Below are 12,811 nucleotides of genomic sequence, written 5' to 3'. Positions count from 1 at the left end.
TCTTCTGCAAGCAGGGATCACTCAGATTGGCCCCTGGGTGTGGCCATGAGGTGAGGTAACTGTGCAGTTGCATGTGTGGGACAAGGGTGCCCCACAGAAACATGGGCTTTTGGATATGGCCCCTTATGAGTTACAGAGTTTTGCTAAGATTTCGGGGCTTTTTTTGTTTTGTTTTGTTTTGTTTTGTTTTGTTTTGTTTTGTTTTGTTTATCTCATAGGCCTGTTAAACTGGAGTAACAGTATCTACTTTTCAGGGTTTGTGAGTGAGGAAAGAGAGATTTCCAGTGATGGACACAGTATTTAAAGCATGCAGCTTTTCTTTCCGCCTTTGTCATTAAAAAATAAACAAGGTCTTCTTTTAGAAAATAGAGCATTTCCTTTGTATTTTGGTTGTGCTGTACTTGTGCCATACTTGGTTAACCAACACAAGGTCCAAACAAGTTTACGAGGAGGCCTAACGCTGATGCTGAGCTTTTCCTGGGTGATGGAGCTGATACCAGGGACAGGGCAGCTGCTGCAGAGCACTGTCAGTTCAGACAAAGCCAGCATGGGGCACCCTGAGGAACAGCAGAGTCCCTCACTCCCACTTCTCGGGGTTTGCCCCTGAAGCCAGCATCCTGGCTGTCATCACTCACAGGTGTCTCCCAGCTTTTGCTCTTAGTTCAGAAGAAAACCATACTTTTCCAGTGTCTTTTTACCCCCCAGCCTGATTGAATATTTTTCTGATCCCCCCTCCCCAACTGCTCTAAGTTACAAATGGCCAAATTTCAGTCATCAGGAGAGTAGAATGTATTATTTTTTGCAGCCTGTCTCACGGGGGCCGGATTCCAAGGAGGCAGCCGTGTGCTCACAGGCCAGGAGAGCCAGGATTTCAACAGTGTCAACAATCTTTGCTCATCATACCAAAAAAGCCCTGTATCGGAGCCGACTCATTAGCATACAGCCGCGCAGTGCTTGCTAACAAAGCAAGCTCCGGGTATCTGCTACTTTCTCAGCTTGTCTGTCTTCCCTGACCGAAAAGAGGTGAAGAAATGGCTTCAGGCAAGGATGCTGTCCCTTCCCACTGAAGAGAGCATCACAAGGACTCCCAGAGAGATCACTTTCAAGTGGTTTTAATCATCCTTTGGAGAAAGGAGACCATCTATCCTTTGTTTTTCTAATCTTGGGCTAAATCATCAAAAGGCAAAAGCATTTTGCCATGTTATCTAGTTAGAAATGATTCAGCCCTGAGTAATTCCTGGTCATCCCTTTATTAGGTTGTTTTGTTAAGAGTGCTTATGAAGAGCTGTCCGTCTAGGCAGGGGTACGCTAGCATGCCCTCCTTCCGGGCTGTCTCCTAGCCCTCTTTTGTTGGGGGATGGAGGGAAGAAGAAACGTACAAGCAGATGTGCTGCTAGATCTACAGGCTTCTGCCAACCATATGGCATCTTAAAGAAAGATGGTTGGAGCGTCTGGATTAGCAAAGAGTCGGGATGGGAAGCCATGTGTCGTGTTGGTACAGGCAGTTGTTAGAGCTCTCTCTAAATGGCTTCAGGAGATTGTGTAATGGAACAAATGGTCCTGCGAGCCCAGCAACAGCCTTGCCGCTGCTGGAGAGGCAATCGGCCCTCGGGCAGGCACTGCTCCCTTTTCCCCCCAGTATTACGTATTCTCCTTTTAATGTTCTCTCGACTCTGAAAATTGACTAGGACGTTTCAACTTACAATTACGCGCGTGGGTTCTCACATTCCTAGGTCTGCCTGAGCTCCCCTCTCTCCCTCATTCAGTGACTCACAGTGCTGTGGTCCTCAAGTGTCCTCTCCCTCTGCCTTCCATGGGCTCCAGGCTCAATGCCATGCCTTTCAGTGCCTCCCAGCAAATGCCGTTTGGGGGAGATTGTCCAGCTATTGAGGAGGGAATGTGTCTTCCCACCATCATCCCCAGAAACCCTAGAAGCAGGAAAATTTGTGAATCTTATGTGGTCCCTTGCATTTAGCATATTACCTCATGTATAGGACTTTAAAAAAATGACCCAGTGAATTCATGTGGGTACATAGGTCACATATGTATGCTATTTATTCAGCAATTTGAGACTTCCAAGATTCTACTCCATAACCCAAAATTGGAGTGTAAGTTTCAAAAGTGAGCCCCTGCAATGCTGGCAGCTCACAGGCACTGTGTCACCACAGGTCAAGCTCTGAAACCGTTCTTTTAGGAGCATGGACACAGAAGGAAGCCAGCACCTTTGAGCTAGAGCGGACCTGGTGTGCTCTTAGCCAAAGCTCTTTGGACATTTTGCGACATTTTAGGGCAAAGAGAACTTACTGTGTTGTCATTTCAAGGCCATTGCATGTGCCAGGCAGTATCCCAACAGCAGCTGGGCAAGCTCAGGCTGCCTCCTCACTGGGATAGCTAACTCTTGAGCTGCAGATATGGTAGCATAGGTGGTGGCTAATGGAAGGTAAAATGGCAGGTTGATTGTTACTCTGCCTGACCGAATTACCAAGCAGCTGGCAAGAAGTCATCCTGGTCAGGACGGCTGCTAGTGGTCAGTGGCAGGTTTATGCTGCTGCGAGTTCACTGACTGGGCACGCCCTGTAGTGTCTGAGTCACACCTCCTTTTTCACAGGCAGTGACCCCAACCATGCAGGTTCCCCATGATGAGATCAAGGAGCAAACGCCACACGCAGACTGAAAATGACTAACCTGTGATCTACTATAGGAAACAGGAAGCAATCGTGTCCATCACATCCTCTCTCAAAGGAGGATCATCCAGCAATGAAAATACATTGTATTTCTCTGCTGGGTAACAATGCAACGCCTTGCTCAAAAAGACAAGTGAAATCCAGAGACCCCAGGACTGGGCTGTAGGAGGAGGACAGGGCGCTGTTTAGAAAGCTGACTGTCTCCCGACTGCCATCATGTTGATATACCATGGTGCAGCATGATTCTGACTCTCTTTAAACAAGGTCATCTGAAAATCATTTGGAGATTCCTACCAACTTCCTTATAAAGAACTCTTTTCTACCAAGATGAGCTGTCACTCAGAAATTTCAGATGAAGTACTATTTCATGTTTGTGAATACTTTGTACTGAAAATGGAGTCTCATCTCATATCCACAGGTTTAAGACACTTGCGTTTTTTTCAGAGCTCTTATCTTGCAGAACATGTTTAAGTGTTAGGATATTCTTACTCCACCTTCTGAGTCCATGTGGAGGTCAGGGTGTCTGTGAAAAGCCTAATTTTGACTGCTGTCCACCAAGAGGAAGAAATTGCCACTTGAATGCCTTTTACCTTAACAATGTACACAGTCTCAAATTTGTCAGGCTTGGAGTTTCTTGAAACAATGCAATTAAACTGCAACATATTTCCCAACATTCTTAATTAAGACAGTGACTGAAAAATGTAGATTAACAGCAGTTACTGTTTTCATCAACATATTTTCACTCTTTCCCGCCACCCTCACATCCCCTCCCCCACCCCGTTTTGCTTTAAATGTCTGATGTCAGTTGTCCACATGAACATTATGCACATGGCACTGAAGGAACAAAGTAAAAAATTCTCTTTTAATTCTGAGCTGCATGCCCAGCGCCACATGCACTGTCTGTTACATGTCGCTTCTTATGAGGTTCCTGCTGGGAGTTTCTTTTTAAAGGCAAAGTGTTTCTGAAGGAAAGAGTTCAGGTTGGGCAGATTGTGTTAGAAAAATCTCACTGTCTCTGAGTGGAATTAATATACTGATTATTCTGTGCAGGCGCAAACTGGCAGCGTGTGCAAAAGTTCAAGTGTGTCTGGGAATTGAAATATGGAAGAGAATTTGAGAGAGGGAGCGGAGACAAAGAATTGGAAGCAGCCCTTGGAAGTGACACTAATGGCAACTTTGTAAAGAGGGTTAGGGAACTGAGTGGGGACAACGGTGTCCTACAGCCGTGCTCTGGGAAAATATATTTATGGACTTAGAAGTCCAAGTTTCCGTGTCACGTTTTAGGATAGACATTAAAAATCAGCGCAGTTGGGGAAAGGGGCGGAGCACCTCCTTATTTTCACTTCCTTGAGCCTTTCGATCCTTGCCAGTTTCAATTAAGTCACATGAGTTTAATCACTACCTCAAAATTAAAACGGGCTGTAATATTTTTTGGCCTCTTAGCCCAGATTTTTCCCTATTTAATTAAAATTAGGGTCCTCTATACTCGTCAGCAAACAATGATCGGTTTACCTGTTTACAAATAAGGAATTAAGAAGTAAGAACTTCAGGCATGGTCACTCAGCCTTCTCCCACTGCGGGGCCATCAACTTTCTTTTCTCATTGCTTCTCAAGGGAAAGAAATTGGGACGTGAGCGTGGAGTTAATGAAGCTTTCACCCATCTCGGTCCCTCAACTGCCACCTCGCCCTAATCCTCTCCTTCTGCCAAGGTCCAGCCCCGCGACCCCTGCGGGGCGCCCGAGCCAGCTGCTCTGCTCTGGCCGGCCCTGCCTGCCCCGCCGAGCCGTGCGCTCCAGTGCGGTCCACGAGACCTGGGCCGGCATCCCGCCCGAACCAGACCGGGCAGCTCCCGGGTCTCCCTGGTTGCCCCCCGCGCCCCAAGCACAGCACCGCAGGAGCAGCTGCCCCGCGGGGTGGCGCCGTCCGAGTGCGGTTGCTCCAGGCCGCACAGCCGCCCAAATCGGGCTGACGCGGAGGCTCCAGCCTTTTATTGGCAGCATTGACAATGGGGGGAAAAAATCTACCTTCTGTCTGGCAGTTGCGCTTTTGTGAAGCAGAACGTGATCTGGGGGGATGCCCGAGGACCGAGGCTCCCCTACCCCACCCACCCCACCCCCGTGCAGCGGGCCCGCGAGGTCCGCATCCTGCCCTGCGCCCCCTGCAGTGAGCCCGGCGGCGGTGCAGGTGGAGGCCAAGAGAAGCCCGAAGCTCGCCGCCCAGCCTGCCGCCTCTGCCCGCGTCTCCATGGCCTTGCCGCCACCAACGCAACCGCCAAGTCACTGGCAGAGCGGAGGCAGAGCCCAGGAGCCTGGCCTGGGCTTTTTTTTCCAACGTGGAGGCGCTGTTGTCCACAGGGGTCTCCCAGCCTGCACGGCAGGAGTAGGGACCAGACCTGCAGGAGGCCCCAGCTGCTGCGCTGTCTCCCCAGAACCCATCCTTGTCCTTTCTCTTCTGGCTGCTATTCAGAAATCTTAATTTAGGTCAGATGCCTATTTGGTTCTCAAAGGAACCAAAGCCCTTGAAGGAGAAGGCCCCTGCGCCTCCCAGAGCAGGCTGCCCTGACACTGCCACCCTGCCCAGGCCTGCGCATCCTGTACATCCTGTGCACACAGCTGTCTGGTTGGAACAGGTGAAGGGTGATTGAAGACAGGGAGATGGTGCTAAAGTGGGGGATTCCAAAGCAATCATAGTAGTCGCCTTCCCTGCCACCTTCCTGAAGACTGCCATGGCTTCCCGGCGATGGGCCGTTGTGCTAACTTATCGTACTTCTGGAAACTAGACAGCGAGGAGTATTGGAACTCTCAGCTGGTTCTTTTGTCACTCTGAAATTCCAAAATTTTGCAGCCCAGATATTAAAAAATTGACTTAGCTCATTCCTTCTCCCCCACAGAGGCACAGAACTGGGCAGGATCGGGCTCTTCTGCGGCAGGAGCCCACTAGAAACCAACGCGCCCTCCAGCAGGCCCTAATCACTCTGATCCGTCATGGACCTTCTAGCTGGAAGAGTTATGCCGTTATATTATCCCGACACTCATCGCTGTGTGGAGGACCCCCTTTTACTAAATGATTTATTACTCTTCGCAGAATTCCTTTGGCTGCAGATTTTATTTTTGAGTCACTCTGTTCAGCTCAATTGGTCGCCTTCAGTTACCGTGGCAACCAGCAGATGGGGTTCTTTGACAAGGGTCAGCGGGAAGGCTGCCTCAGTATAGACAGCAGAGGAGCTAAATAAAAAGCTTTCGGCATTGACAGTTCTGTAGTCGATGGCCAAGAGTTGTTATCAAATTACTTGCATTAAAACCTAATTAAGATGTGTGCCAATAAGTGCACTGTAGTGATTGAATCTGGTTACTGAGCTGCCGTGGGCTCCATCTTACTTGAGCACACCTCTATGACCAGTGTGCCTTCCCCAAGGATGCAGGGAGTTGAGGAGAACCTCACTTGCTGCGCCCCAGGAGGGTCAGAGTTCCTGGGAGCAGCAGGATCTCATTAGAGCAGAGCCTTCCCAGAACACAATAGGGTCTCGCCAAAACATAGGTGGCGATAGGGCAGGATCCGCACATAGCTTCTTGTCTCATGTCTTTCTTTAAGACTGTTGTTGCTTTGGTTACAAGGAGCATTCATCAGAATAAAAATGGTCTTTTAAGTGTTCCAGGTTAAAGAGGTCTAAAGAGACAGGCCAATTAAGTGCAAAAGATCTTTTCTGGTAGGGCAAAAGGGACAGTTTCAGATCAGTTGACAAAATTCGGAACTGAGTAGTTTAGATAAAGGTATTATAACAACACTAAATTTACTGTAGTTGATAGTAAACTTCTATAAGAGAAGAGCTTTGTCTTCAGGAATCCTCCAGGGCCATGCCTAGGAGGAAAGGGTGGTGTGCGGTGGCTCAGAAACGTGCTGCATATGTGTGGCTACAGGCCCAGCACTCAGCAGGCTGAGGCAGGAGGACTGCCTGAGCCTTGGAGTTGGAGACCAGCCTGGGCAACACAGGGAGCTTCGTCTCGGAGAGAGGGAGGGAGGGAGGTGTAATTCAAATGGAGCAAGATTATTCCAACAGGTGGATTTGGGTAAGGGGTATGTAGAGTTCTTGGTATTCTTGCAATGTTGTATAAGTTCACCATTATTTACAGAGAAACTTCTGTAAGGAGCAGTTGCTTGTGGTTAGGGTGAGGTGAGGTAGTAAGGCACTGCAGGCAGTACGGCTGTTCCCAGCTATGCTTCTCTGCAGCTGTGATTCCACACTGGGGGATTCTGCTTTGACACAGTTTCTACTCCTCTGCCCTGTTTTATTTGCACAGTGGCTCTGTATCCACTGTGAGTCTGCTTCTGCTTAAAAATGGGCTGGTTCTTCCAAGTCCAAAATTCCTTCCCTCTCCCCGCTCCCCTGTTCCCTTCTTCCCTGCAGTGATGGGAGTCGGACCAGGGCCTAATGTGTGCTAAGTAAGGGCTCCATCGCTTGAGCATGGGAAGTCCAGGGTCCAGAATTCTTGACATGCCAGTGCCTATCCGAATTGTTGCTGGGCATCAGGATCCCTTATCCAAGCCCACTGCTTTGAAGGTGGGACCGGCCCAGCTGGGGTCACGCAGCCCCTGTGCTCTGTATGCTGTAGGAGGCCAGGTGTTCTAAAGGGGGCACACATGTTACGATTTCTGATGATGAAGGCCTCCTCCTCCTCCTCCCCCTGAAAGTGCTGTTGTAAGCCGCTGGTGTCAGAGCCTGGGTGATATCAGGGGTCTCAGGACTCTGCAAGCGGCCACAGCATGGAGCCTCAGCGCCTGAATACCTTGCCCACTCTCAGTGGGCCCAGTGGCTGCTCTCAGAGCAAAAACTTCCCCCAGGTGGCCTTCTGAGCCTCCTGCTTTTGCATCCTCCGTGTCCACCATGGTCCGCAGACAAGGTCACCTCAGGCCAAGTGTGTGTCCTGGCCCGAGGCCTGTCCCCAGACTGCTCACACCATCTGTCCTCAGCCAGTCCGTCACTCCTGTGGCAAGATGCAAACTGAAACTGGATGGTTTTTGTTTTAATGTATTTGGTACAGGGTCTCAGTATGCAGCTCAGACTTGTAGTGATTCTCCAGTTTTCCAGCCTCCCCGGTGCTAGGATCACAGGCGTGCACCACCCCCCAGGGACTCGGTCACCAGCTCAGCATGCCCCCTGGAGGTGAGGGGGAGGCGGGCAGCGCAGCACGCGGTACCAGTCGAAACTGGATGTTTAGAAACTTAGATGGCAGTTGGAAAATGACCCTTTATTTATATTATACTTCATGAAAGCATCAGACTGCAATAATTGGAAGAGTAAAAAGAATAAAAAACACACAGAATCCAGTGCTTTTTACTGAGCTACTTGAAGAAGCGCCAATCTATAGGTGTTGACCTTTCTCACACCCCAGCCCCAGGGAAATGAGCCTGGGCTGCCTCTCGCGGGCTGCTGCCAGTGTCTTCGCTTCCAGTTTCTTCGCTTCGCCCTGTGTGGTCTTGTGGGTGAGAGGCTTGGCCTTCTATACTGAGAGAGTAGGCCTTTTATACTCTGTGTGTGTGTGTGTGTGTGTGTGTGTGTGTGTGTGTGTGTGTGTTTGGCAGGGGTGCTAGGTGGGCCCTCTACCACTGAAAATCCTTTCTTAAAAAGACCTGGTCTAGAGGGTTGGGGTGCAGTTCTGTGGAAGAGCACTTGCCTGGCATATGGGAGGCCCCAAGGCCTCAGCATTATAGGAAAAAAATTCTTAAATGCAGCCAAAGGTCATTGGATTCGAAGTCAGAGAACATGAGTTCCAAGGCCTGGGTGGGCCGTGGAGGCTCGTGCGCCTCTCATCCTCTGTGGCCTTATCGGGCTCAGCTGACCGCGCTCAGGGCACCACTCGGCTCTGACAGGAGAAGGTGTAGAGAGGAGAGCAGGGTCTTCCCCTCTGGGCCCCTGCTGCCTCCTGTGCTACCTCTGCCGCCCACTGGTGCTGTAGGGAATGGAAAGGAAAAGGGCAGTCCAGGAACATAAATCCTCTTCACTAAAAGTGTCAACACTCCCCAGAATTGCATCTCTGCCGGATCGATTACTATACTGAAACTGCAGTTGACAGAGTGGATTTGGGTGAAGCAAGCTTAATGGCTACATAGTCATTGACAGTGCCAGGGCTTTCCGAGCATGGCTGAAGGGTTAGAGCGGGTTTGCGAGCCCTGAGCACATACCTGCTCACGCTGAGTCCGTGTGACCGCAACCGTGAGATGGAATTCTGGAAAACACAGAGCATTTTTAATTATTGGAACAAAGTATGCAACTTTAAATTAGCATAGTTTAGTAGCCAAAATTAATTACCTAAAGCAGTAATTATGGTAATTGGGCTCTCAAAACCTCAACTTGGTGCACGGTGCGACTGCATGGCTGGTGACATTCGAGAGAGGAACACAGCAAAGTTCTGTAAAGTCATGATGTTGTGGAAATGTAGAGCTCAAAGAAAACACAGTCCTCTTCTGGCCTGAGGCTGGCAGGCTTTTTCTCCAGAAGGTCAGGGAGTAAATATTTTAGGCTCTGTCAAAGTGACATGGCCATTTTGGTGTAAAAGCAGAGCATAATAATACTCAAATACGGAGGGCTGTGTCTCCACGATAGGATCTACAGGGGCGCCCGAAGCCGGATTTCGCAGTGTTCACATATTAGGCCCTTTTGTACTTTGTTTAGTCTCTTGAAAATATAAAAACCATTTTCAATTCATAGAGGGTTTGAAAATGGGCACTGGATTTGCCCAGTCTGGATCTGGCTTGTGGTGTGAAGTTCACTGACCTCGGTGCTCGTTCACCCCATTGATTTTCTGTCAGGAAACCAAGATTCCAGGTGATCCCAGAAGGTGCCTCAGTTCTCATGGCTCATGCCGAAATGTCTGAGGGACAGAAGGGAGATTCCGTTGGGACAGTTGGCTGTTTTGGCCCCAAACTGAGGCACACAAGTTGTTCTACAGATAACTCCCTGTGTGTGTCTCATACTGCGGACCCAAATGTTCCCGGGTTCACACACCTCAGCATTCATGGGTGCTGCCCAGGGAGGGCTTACTGAAAGGCATGTGATGCCCCAGCCCACTCCATGCTGTTCTGTCCATTTCATGAGTGCAGAACCTGAGTTGAGTGAGATCCAGCCTCTGGGACAGGGTAAAATAGCTGATTTGTGGTAGAATTTTGAATTCCTACCCCTAGCTGTTAAGTCCAAGACTCATGCACTGATAATACAGTTCTTTAACCTAAATGGCAGATTCCATTGGCATACAATTATTTAGTTTATATGCTGTTTTTTTCTAGAACAAAGTTATGAGATCCTAAAGCACGCCTGACCACGGGATGAAATCAGAGGGCCTAGATTTTCTGCAAGCATCATTAAGTCGCTTGCTGAGTGCCAGAGACAGAACCTGAACAGGAGCCTGTCCTTGCTTTGGAACATGGCGGTGCTGTGAGAGGCAGGGACAACAGCCACCATGGCCACCATGGCCAGCCACGCAGAGTCACACCTTGTGCAGGGGAGGGGCCCAGGGGACTTTGCAAGGATGGGGCAATAGGCAGAGTCTTAAAGGCCCAGGACCTGGAGTTGGTCACAGGGACAGAAATCAGAGGACACTGTGTGTGTGTGTGTGTGTGTGTGTGTGCGTGTGCGTGTGTATGTGCACACATGCATGGGTAGTAGCAGCAGCAGGGGGCATTTGTGCAGCATAGTTAGGAGCAGCCAAGACACCTGATAAAGGAGCAGGAGACGGTAAAGGGGCAGGGCAGGGATGGGGCTTCAGTAGTCATGGCTCCACCTCTTCTCCCCTCTGCACTTTAGGAACCAGAAGAGAGAGAAGCCTTGGGGATAGGACTTTGCCTTGGAGTACCATAGGGAAGGGGGTCTGGTCTGAAAACAATCCAGAGCAAAAGACATTTCAGCACAACTGCCCACCAGAAAGAAAACCCCAAGACGGACACTCATGATAGCCCACAGGAAGCTCCCAGGTGAAATGCTTGAGTGAAACTCAGGTGTCCAACTGAACTAGGCACAGGAGGAGGCTGGGCACTCCGGGGGCAGCGCACTGTCCCTGGAGGCTCCAAAGTGGCCCTGTGGCACCAAACTAGGTCCCCAAGTGCTCATTTGGTTATTATACCTCATAACTTACTTATACACTGCATATATTTTGTATGTATCACATACAACATAAAAAATTTAAATATATGTATTCACTTGCTTTCACAGTATTCATAGCAAATGAATGTCTGAAGCACAGGACCAGAGCTGGCAGCTTGCACCACTTCTGTTTTGCATAAGCTATTTTCCCCAGCCCACTCAGCTCTATAAAGTTGTTTTGTATTTCACCACTTGCTCCATCTTCTCTTGAAGTCTTGCATATTTTTGTACAGTGCTGGTTCTGGTAACACTTGTGGGGTGTGGCTGCAAGGATCGCCGTTGGACCCATAGAGATGTGCCCAGCCCGCACACCTGGGTACCCCTGGTACCTTCCTCAGTGTTTGTATCTTTAGGAACCTGGGCCTCTTTGTTGTCATGGTAACCACACCCTTCTGAGCCTGAAATGCCTGGCAATGCCTTGGCAAAGAAGGGTGCAGCCCGGCAGCAGGGACAGCCGGTCTTCTTCCACAGGGTCCCTGTCCTGCTCAGGATGGCAGCTGTACAACTGCAGGTGCTGAAGGCATGGCTGTGCCCCAGAGTAAGGCAGCAACTGCAGCATGGGCGCAGCACTGCCCAGAGTGACTGCTCTGTGGGCTTGTTGACGTGTGTGCCCTGAGAGGGCAAGGGAGCATGGCACTTCATGGGGCGAGGGAAGAGACCTGGGGCAGGGGTGGGAGCCCAGTCACCTGGGGCCATGGTGCAGATGCCACACACACCTAGCAGTCACTGGGAGGGGCTGAAGCCCTGCTGGAAAGGAATCAGATGTGGGCCTGGGAGGGGCTTGAAATAGGGGCTGAGCTCAGAAATGCGAGTGTTCTACCCTGTCCTGCTGCATGCACCTTTGTGCGGACTGCAAGCTGCATGGGGCTCCTTTGGGGGCGCAACTCCCACATACCACAGAGGCCCTGCGATGTCAGTGCCACTTGTCACATCCACGGTTCAATGCCATGGGGAGTACACAGCTAGGAACAAAAAACTTGAACAGAATAAGAGAGTGCAGTCTCAGAAGGACTGTCACTGAGACCTGGCCACTGGACAGGGCTCCTCCCCTTGTGGAGACCCCAGGAGCAATACTAGGCAGGACAGGAGGGCAGAGGTGCCAGGGGTGAGGCTGAGGTGGCCCTACGCCTCCTAGCTCAGCCCCAGCTAGCGTCTTGTACTTTTTCTCAGCAAATGGTCTTGGCTTCAACCAGAGGCGATACAGAGGCTAGGTCACCTGTCACAGGCACCTTCTCCCCCTGGAAGGCCCATCTTCTGCCTTGGGGTCCTCTCTCCTCCAGATCTCTTCCCTGCTGGTTTAGTCCCTCCTGTCCTCTGCTCTCCCTGTGGCCACTGTGCCCTCAGCCCAGGTCCTCACCAGAATATTCTCCTTTTGCACTTTCGTGTGTGTGAGGTGGATTTCACAAAAGCAGCTCCAACTCCTCCATCAGTGTCTCGTGCTTTTCCTTCTCCCTCCTGGCGATCTATGTCTTGCGGTTTTGCTGTCCTTTCCTGGGCCTCCAATGTGGCTGCTCAGTAACGCCGGTGTATGGGCCCTCTCCCTGCAGTGCAGTAGAAGTTCTCACTGGGAGTCTGTGAAGCTACAGGCTGGTGAATCCCATGGGGAAAATCCTTGCCCTAGACCAAGTTCTCCTCCCTTCAGTGTTGGCCTGCACAACTGGATCTGCAGCCCAGCTGCTCCTTAAGCCTGAAGCAGAAGTGATGTCTACATGTCCCATGGGCTTCCTGTGTATACCCTGCCCAGGCCTGCCCCTCCTCTCACCCTCTGGCTATGGTGCCTTTTGGTCAACAGGACAGATTCTGTTTGCTTCTTGGGCTCCCAGCTCCACTGGGCTGTGTTCCCTCCCCTGCCAGCCCACAGCCGCCAGCATGGCCTGCTGTGCAACCAAAATTTTGCAACCAAAGGGGTAAGTAAGTCCACCCCTTTGCAGCCCTGACCCCCAACAGATCAGCACAGGCTCCTCTCTGCACATCCCAGGTGCCAGCTGGGTG

The 12,811-nt window shown here is 50.5% G+C and overlaps 1 protein-coding gene across 3 annotated transcripts in view; it reads left to right on the top strand.

Moving 5' to 3' along the window:
• The window catches only part of Sdccag8 (serologically defined colon cancer antigen 8), a 220,526-nt gene that overhangs the window by 197,751 nt on the left and 9,964 nt on the right, over positions 1-12,811 (top strand). The window lies entirely within an intron of this gene.

Source organism: Octodon degus, unplaced genomic scaffold (assembly GCF_000260255.1).
Source record: "Octodon degus isolate 3935 unplaced genomic scaffold, OctDeg1.0 scaffold00017, whole genome shotgun sequence".
Taxonomy (NCBI): domain Eukaryota; kingdom Metazoa; phylum Chordata; class Mammalia; order Rodentia; family Octodontidae; genus Octodon; species Octodon degus.
The sequence above is the reverse complement of the archived record's forward strand: the minus strand, read 5'-3'. Positions and strand labels throughout refer to the sequence as shown.